This window comes from Leptodactylus fuscus, chromosome 5, assembly GCF_031893055.1.
Source record: "Leptodactylus fuscus isolate aLepFus1 chromosome 5, aLepFus1.hap2, whole genome shotgun sequence".
Lineage (NCBI taxonomy): Eukaryota > Metazoa > Chordata > Amphibia > Anura > Leptodactylidae > Leptodactylus > Leptodactylus fuscus.
Genome location: NC_134269.1, coordinates 154,001,678 through 154,010,657, shown reverse-complemented (window position 1 = coordinate 154,010,657; position 8,980 = coordinate 154,001,678).

Genomic DNA, 8,980 nt, shown 5'->3' with positions numbered 1-8,980 from the left:
TAATTCCTGATAATACTAAACATTTTGATGGGGGAGTAAAGTCTACTTTCAACCTGCCTATTCAACCTGGTAGTGCAATAGACCTTTTCTATCACCAAGTATTAAAAGACGTAAAAGCCCTTATTTACAAACAAGAACAATCCAATCTCACACAAAAAGAGAAAATAGCTTTAGAATGGCTAAAAAAACAGTCTCACTTGGTGATAAAGAAGACCGACAAAGGCGGTAATGCCGTTGTAATGAGTCGTGAATACTATTTAAAAGAAGCTGAAAGACAACTAAGTGATCAATATACGTATAAACCATTGGAAAAAAAAACCCAATCCCCGTTATAAATAAAAAAATACAAAATCTTTTAAGATACGGGATAGATAAAAAGGTTATAACAAAAAAAACGGCCGAAAAATTATATGTCGCCTTTCCTAAAAAACCGTTGTGGTATTTCTTACCCAAAATACACAAAAATTTAAAACACCCGCCCGGTAGACCTATCGTGGCAGGCATTGGCTCTGCCACTGAACCTGTCTCACAATTTTTGGATTGGCTACTTCAGCCACTTCTTCCTATGATACCCTCTTACTTAAAAGATACTAATGATTTCCTTAACCGTATTAATGAAATTACTTTTGAAGGCGATTCAAAATTGGCATCTATAGACGTAGAGAGTTTATATACTCGTATCCCACAAAAACAGGGGGTGGATTCCATTATTAAGATCTTGAAACATGCAAAAAAAGATGATGATTTAATTGAATTTATTTAACGAGGTACTGAAACTGTATTAGGCAACAATGCGTTCATGTTTAATGAACGGTGGTACGCCCAAATTAATGGTACGGCAATGGGCACGCCACTGGCATGCACCTTTGCCAATATCTTCCTGGCTGACTTCGAGGACGAATATGTATATTCAACAAAAAATACGTTTTCAAAATTTATCCATCTCTATCTGCGATATGTGGATGACTTTTTTTTATTGTGGTCTGGTTCAGAGGAGGCTTTTTCTGAGTTTGTTAATTACCTTAATACTAATCACATGAATATGAGATTTACAGCTAAAATTCATGACAATACTCTTGAGTTTTTAGATGTTTTGGTTAAAAAAACGGGTAATAGTATTTTCACGGAAGTTTACAGGAAACCAACAGCAACAAACGCACTATTGCACTACAAGAGCTTTCACGCACAATCCGTAAAAAATTCCATTCCTTACGGTCAATTTATCTGTTTGAAAAGGATAAATAGTGAAGCTTCGGTTTTTGAAGAACAGGCTGAGTCACTAAAAAAACGTTTGAGATTGAGAGGCTATCCTGATCACGCTATTGAAAAAGCATATGTTAAATCAAAGGGCTTGGATAGAAAAAAACTGTTAAAGGGTCCAAAAAAACAAAATAAAATTCAAAATAGATTTACTTTTACTTTTAAGTACAGTCCTATGGAAAAACAAATCCGATCGGCTATTTATCGTAATTGGAACATAATTCAGACTGATACTACCCTCGCATCCAGAGCAGAAATAAAACCCCTTATCAGCTTTAAGCGCTGCAGAACCATAAAAGATACATTGGTCTCTAGCCGTTTGGTGTCTCAAAAGGATCCCAACTGGCTAGATAAATTCTGCCCTAAGGGCAATTTTTCATGTGGACATTGTAAATACTGTCGTTATAATCTAAAGAAAAATATATTACCATTAGGTAAAATTCAACACACAGTAAATCAATTTTTAAATTGTAAAACAAAATTTGTGGTTTACGTAATTTATTGCCCATGTGGATACTACTACATTGGCAAAACTATAAGACCTCTTTACGTTAGATTTCGTGAGCATTTCAAATCTATTTCTACTAAAAAAGGCTCTCCACGCCTAATAAATCATATTCTTGATCTACATAAAGGTGACGCAAGCTGTTTGAGGTTTGCCGGAATTGAAAAGGTAAATCTACCCCCTCAAGGAGGAGATCACAATAAACTTTTGCTTCAGTGTGAAGCAAAATGGATTTTACGCACTAATGCGACAGGTCCTTTATATATATACATATATATATGTGTATGTATATGTATATAAAACTGTCTCAATACTTCTGGTTTAAATGTTACAAAGAGATTTTGGCTAAAATGTCATTTTCTGTTCCTTAATTAAATACACAACTGTGTTTTGCTTTAAGAGCTACAACCAGGCACAGGGGATTTAACGATATGAATACATTAACCCTATCAGCCCGGCAATGTTCCTGTTTGAGAATTGTATGCCGGCAATATGTAATGACACTGTGTGTAAGCCGATGCGCTCCATTGCACATGCGCATCGGCGCCCTCTCTATTGGCCAGTTTTTTTCTCCTTTGTAAGAGCGCTTAGACGCAGTGCCGATATTCTTGCGTCTTAGTACGCATGCGCATCGGCGCCTTCCTTATAGGCTGACGGCCTCTCAATTGAGAACGGGGGAATCATAAGACGGAGACCTATGTGCGCTTGCGCATAGGCCTCTCCCCCATTGGCTGCGTCTCCGTGCTTCTCCCTACATACGGATAGGAAGCACGGGGATTCTTTTATGCCGTTCTAAAGAATAATAGGCTATGTCTGCGCAGAAGCATCGGCTCCTTACCAATTGGTTCAAGGAGGCTGGCAGCAGTTCTCATTCTGGTCCTCTTTGTCCATGTGAATACCCATGGAAAGTATTATTCGCATTTCTATTGGCTGATATTTGGATCTGTTCCAGGGGTTTTCCCTTATGCCTGATTGTTTTGAATAGTACTTAAACCTGCCGTTCTGTCTATCTGAGATTGCATTTTGAGGCTTGAGAAAGCGTACATAGCTGCGCGAAACAGCTGTTGCCTACTTGCCTATTTATGCTGTTTTTCCTCCATGCACTAACTGTTTTTAAAGAAATGCTACCTTAATAAAGAAGTTTTTTATGAAGATGAGCCTCGATGTGGGTGAGTGCCCTCCTATTTTTCTACTACTGTTCCATTAGCTCTTATAAGAGCTGTTGGTTGTCTTCTCCTTCCTATCCTAGCCTGTCCCTGCCTACCCAGAATCTAAGCCCTAGCTAAATGGACGGAAACCTCCGTCCCCGGTGAATTGCAAGCTCAGAATGACGCGAAGCTGGGCGGCACTGTTCTTTTAAATCAGAGGTCACATGTTTTCGGCAGCCAATGGGTTTTTCCTACTTTTTTCAACATCACCGGTGTCGTTGTTCCTGTCCCACCTACCCTGCGCTGTTATTGGAGCAAAAAAGGCGCCAGGGAAGGTGGGAGGGGAATCGAGTAGTGGCGCACTTTACCATGCGGTGTTCGATTCGATTCGAACATGGCGAACAGCCTAATATCCGATCGAACATGTGTTCGATAGAACACTGTTTGCTCATCTCTAATCATTAATTATTGTGTTTTTCAGCATTCTACAAGCCACATATTTGATACACCGAATTCACATACACTATTGATATATGAAATTTATGATGTTTGTGATGTTTATGACCTTTGTCATTTATATTCCTTAAGACTTCTGGAAATCTCTATCTCTTTCCATCCCTGTGCAAGTCATTTTAAGCCTTTCCCTTGTCTCTAGAGATTTGCGAGGCAGCTTGAAAACAATCGACGCTTAAACAAAAAACCTGCGTTCCTACAGCGGGACTTCATAGTGTGCAAGCTGCCTTGACGGCAGATTTATGGCTTGTTTTCAATATTGGTGGCATAAAACATTTGCAAACACAGAGAGTCTTGAAATGAATTTGAGAAGTGGTGGCAACTGCTAATTTGCAGAACAGTTTAAAGAATTTTGGTTTCCTTATACAGAATCCTGCCACGTTCTTTCAGGAACTGCCTGTCTAGATCCCTGTGGACAGGTTTACAGTTTGAGTATCAGATGTCATAGATTGCTAGCTGAGGCAAACATTGCTAGTTGCTAAAGACTGCTCCTTTAAAAGCAAAGCAAGCGATCAGAGGTGACCTTGTAAAATCCCAGCTGTATTATAATGCTTAGTCTTCTATATTATGTTTCATGTTTTATATATATATTTGATATATACATAAAATGGCTAATTCACACAGTAAATCATTCAAAGCAAGATGAGCACATATCTCATAAAAAAATGAAAAAAGAACATTCTGATTACATGAATATGTATTCTTCCCAATATGAACTAATGCAAGCACATAAAGTAAGTTTGATACTCTAAGCATCCATATATTCCAAAACTTTTCATAGGGCATTTCATATTTGAGGATGAAGAACATCATATATTGCTATCTAAAGAAAATAATCATTTACATTTTATCGCTTAACCCAAACTTGCATCTAAATGTAATGTATTTGCTAAAGAAAATGTTTAACTTGCCCCAAACATTAGCCGCCCATGACACTGTTTGTAACTGTTCAGATACCCCGCCTGCACTCACACCAGGCCAATAATGAGTCTCACGTCCAAACTTAGACACATTATTTTACCTACATTTTTTGTTACTGTATTGCATGTGTTACTTTGAGATCATTGTATTATGTGTGTGTAGGACCGGGTACTGAAGAATGACCTATGATGATGTGACCATATCTGTGCAGGTTCTTAAGCGTGGGTTCAAATAGGCCCCGGAGTCTCTGTTTGGATTGAAAATCGCAGGACGAAAAAGTGATGAAAGTCCCAGGCAGTTTCAGTTTAAAACAACGGACACACAGCGGATCCCATTATAGTCAATAGGGTCCATCAGGCACCATTGGTGTTTGCCGTTTTAGGAGTCTGTGTGCCCGTTGTTCTAGTCTACAAGAACAGCAGACACTCAGATGAAAATGTGGATCATAGAATCAGTCAATGAGCTATTCTTTGCATGGAAATTGAGATATATGTATATATATAATGTTATTTTTGTCAGGCTGATTGGTGGTTGTCCCCCATGTTATGCAGAGTAACCTCTGGTTTGGAAATGGTACAGTTTAATGGATTATCTAAGAGAGAACTATAGGAAGGGGCGTAACTTGAGGGAGTGCAGAGGGTGCAGTCACACCGGGGCCCAGGAACCATAGGGGCCTTTAAGCACTAACATCAGTACTGAGATTGCAGCTTCCATCCGGCCCATAAACCAAGGAGACCCACAGATTACCCTAACCACACTAAGGTGGATTAAACTCTTTAGCACCCGTAACCATCACTATCAAGAATTCACTGTAGAGATGAGGTAAGGGGCCCTGACAACAGATTGCACTGGGGCCCACAAGAATTTAGTTACGCCACTGACTATAGCACACCTGTTTAAAACACAGAAACATGGAGACACCACACTCTCACATTTTTAGAGAAACCAATAAGGAGATAAAGTGCCCTTGGCATCAAACAAGGCCAGAAGCCGTGATTGAGAGTGAATCTGCAAGGCAGGCTTGAGAACCATTGGGACAGACCACCATTAATTAAACTTTCATAGCCTATCCTTTGTAATCCCTATTCTACAGTCACCCTGGATGCAGCGGGTCTGAAGATCCGCAGTAATCATTTGGGGCGCATTTGTTATGCCATATATTATATACCAGGACAAGAGTTGTGGTCGCTCCGTCTCCCTCCCCTACCCCATGCAATGTGGGGCGGGGGGATTATATAATTCATATTTCAGATAAAGCGATATAAACAGATTTCAGACTAAACATCTAATTAACCAGAAAATAAAACTTACTTTCTAGAAGAAGCTTCATGTTTTTGCCTTGAAACAAGTCACATAAGACATTATTGACTTGGCCATTAACTTCAAATAGGCGAACATTCACCCACGCTGTAAACCCATTTGTTCTTGTTTGTGTAGACATTGCTTATTCATTGACCGTAAACAGTTTAATCCAGGTGCACTAAAAAACTAACAGCAATATCAATAAAGTTTAGCATTTTTGATCCAATATTATTAACAAGAATTTAAAAATGACAAGATATGATGTGACATATATGTACTTTAATTTAACCTGTACATGGGCTATATAGAATATGTGTGCAGACTCGATATTCATTTCCAAAGGGAGTGGAATAACAACTAGGGTTCAGCTGTAGTCTGTAACCATGGACACAAAGGTCTGCAGAGGATTTCTACATCTCAAGACTGGAATGATTTTTCTATGTGGCTGGACAATTGGGGTTTTAAGGGTGCTGGGATTTGGTTAGGATTATTTAATAATTATGTTACCAATCAAATAAAAACCTTATGAACGGAAAAAAAAATTGCTGATAAGTACAGTGTTTATGTAAGGTGCCATAAAAAGTCTTTATACTGAATTTAACAAGCCAAATTTTTCCAGGTTTAATTTTGAAAATTATTATTTAGTTATAGAGCAACATTAAATCCATGATTCTGTACATTATTATATTATATCCAAGGTGCTGTACATTATTATATTAATTCCATGGTGCTGTACATTATATTAGTTCCATGATACTGTATATTATTAAATTAATTCCATGGTGCTATACATTATTATATTAATTCTATGGTGCTGTACATTATTATATTAATTCCATGGTGCTGTACATTATATTAGTTCCATGATACTGTATATTATTAAATTAATTCCATGGTGCTATACATTATTATATTAATTCTATGGTGCTGTACATTATTATATTAATTCCATGGTGCTGTACATTATATTAGTTCCATGATACTGTATATTATTAAATTAATTCCATGGTGCTATACATTATTATATTAATTCTATGGTGCTGTACATTATTATATTAATTCCATGGTGCTGTACATTATATTAGTTCCATGATACTGTATATTATTAAATTAATTCTATGGTGCTGTACATTATTATATTAATTCCATGGTGCTGTATATCAGTGGTCCCCAACCTTTTTTCCACCAGGGACCAGTTTCAGCAAGACAAGTTTTCTATGGCCCGGTGGGGGCGGGGAAGGGGTGTGGTTTGTGGCGGAGTTAAGCATGGGGGTGTAGATTAGAAAGGGTTTTAGGCAGAGGTGTAACTAGGAGTTCAGCACAGGGAGGTGCTAAACGCCTCAGTGGACCTAAGTGCACCTAAGATGGCTACTGATGACGGACACTGCAGGTTATGAAGATGGCTACTGAGGACGGATATCACTCCTAATGCTGCTATTAACTTCACTACAGCCTCACTACAGCTACATAACACATCACAGGGACAAGCGATGTGTAATGTAGTTGCTCAAAGTTTGGTAGGCGAGTGCAGGGTGCAGGGCGAGTGCATAGTACTAACTAGAATCCTGGACATACAGCGGCTCCTGGGTCAACCCCACACTTTGCTCACCTTATCCCGATGAGCAACAACCAAGCGTCAGTGTTCTACAGCAGCTGCTGACTCCTCGCTGCCGGTACGCGGACCGGTGCAACATGCCCCACGGCCCGGTACTGGTCCGCGGACTGGCGGTTGGGGACCCCTGCTGTATATTATTAAATTAATTCCATGGTGCTGTATATTATTATATTAATTCCATGGTGTTATACATTATTACATTTTCCGCTAGCAGAAAATTCCGCTAGTGGAACCCATTGAAATCGATGGGAGGCTTTTTTTTTCAGTGTGAAAAATTCTGCACCATTTTCCCTCGTATGAATGGATGCTACTAGTGAAGAGGCCTTAGTGCTCACCTGAACGCTGCTGCCCCTTCATACAGTTGAAAAGACTATAATATATACACAATATAGACTATAATATGGTCTGCCGGTTTTATATTTTATTAAGTGGATTCTGTGCCGGAGTCTGTTACAGAGACTCCAATGTTAGTGTGAAAACTCCACAGTTCTAGTGAATCCTATCCACACATTGCATAAAAATGCATGCAGTGGACCAGCTGTGATTTCCAAAACCGTTGTGGTCAAGATGCACTGCCAGTCAGGTCAATAGATCTGCCAAAATTAAATGTAGTGTTCCTGTTTGACCGCCGCTTTATTTGTTCAAGGAACCTACATTTTTGTGATTATGGGGCTCCCAGAGATCAGGCTCCACTGACCTACATACAATGTATCTCCTATTCTCTTGATAAGCTGTAAATTTGGAGAATACTTCCTGTGATACACACTTAGGCCGGAGCTCCACGTTACAAAAACACAGCTGTTTGGTCGCAGCAGATATGCCGTGGCAAAAACCGTGGTGTTTTACAGTACCTGCAAAGTGGATGGGATTCTGGCTAATCTCATCGACACATTGCAGAAAAATATTCATAGTGGAACTACTGTGATTTCAAAAAGCGTTTCTGTAAATCATGGCATGTCAATTATAAAAGTGATAAGTGCTAAGGAAAAAAACATGATATGTTTCTGCAGCACTTTGCTTCGTGGGGCCTTAGCCTTAATCCCACATTGCATTAATTATATTATCATATCATATTATTTCAGGCATATATATGTTATTCACAATGTGGACAAATTGTTATTGACAACACAAAAGTAAAGAAATGTACCTTATGCGACTCCAGAAAATTTCCTATTCACTTCAAATGTCATCATTTATTGCAGGCTGAGCTTTGTGCAGCTCCATGTCTCCACCCAGTGGGGAATCCACAAATGGTAAAATAACAAGTAAAAGTTCTTTAAAAAAGTAAAAATCTCTAAGTATAACCCATAAATAGAAGCTAGCTTCTAACCTTGTAGATATTTAATCCGTGTTTTGCTGCTGTGTTATTCGCCTGCAATGTGTTGCTATGGCTGTGTTTTCTTATACGATTGTTTTATACATCCTTGGATGCCAACAAGGTGTGATTAAATCTGTTGCTGTGGATATAGTGATTATATGTACGTGTCTCCAACAATTGCTACAAATCTGATATGGTTCAGTATTGTTTAGTTAACATACAAAGTGTATAAAAGGTCAAATAACTAAATATAATTAATAAACTACATTTAATGCAAAGCTTTATGTTTAAAGCCTAGGTGAGCAGTACACAAAGATATGAACGTGAGGTGGCTGCAAAGCTTGTGTTCTCGTGGCACAAGATTAAAGTGTGTTTCATTCAGACTGTGGGAATTGTTA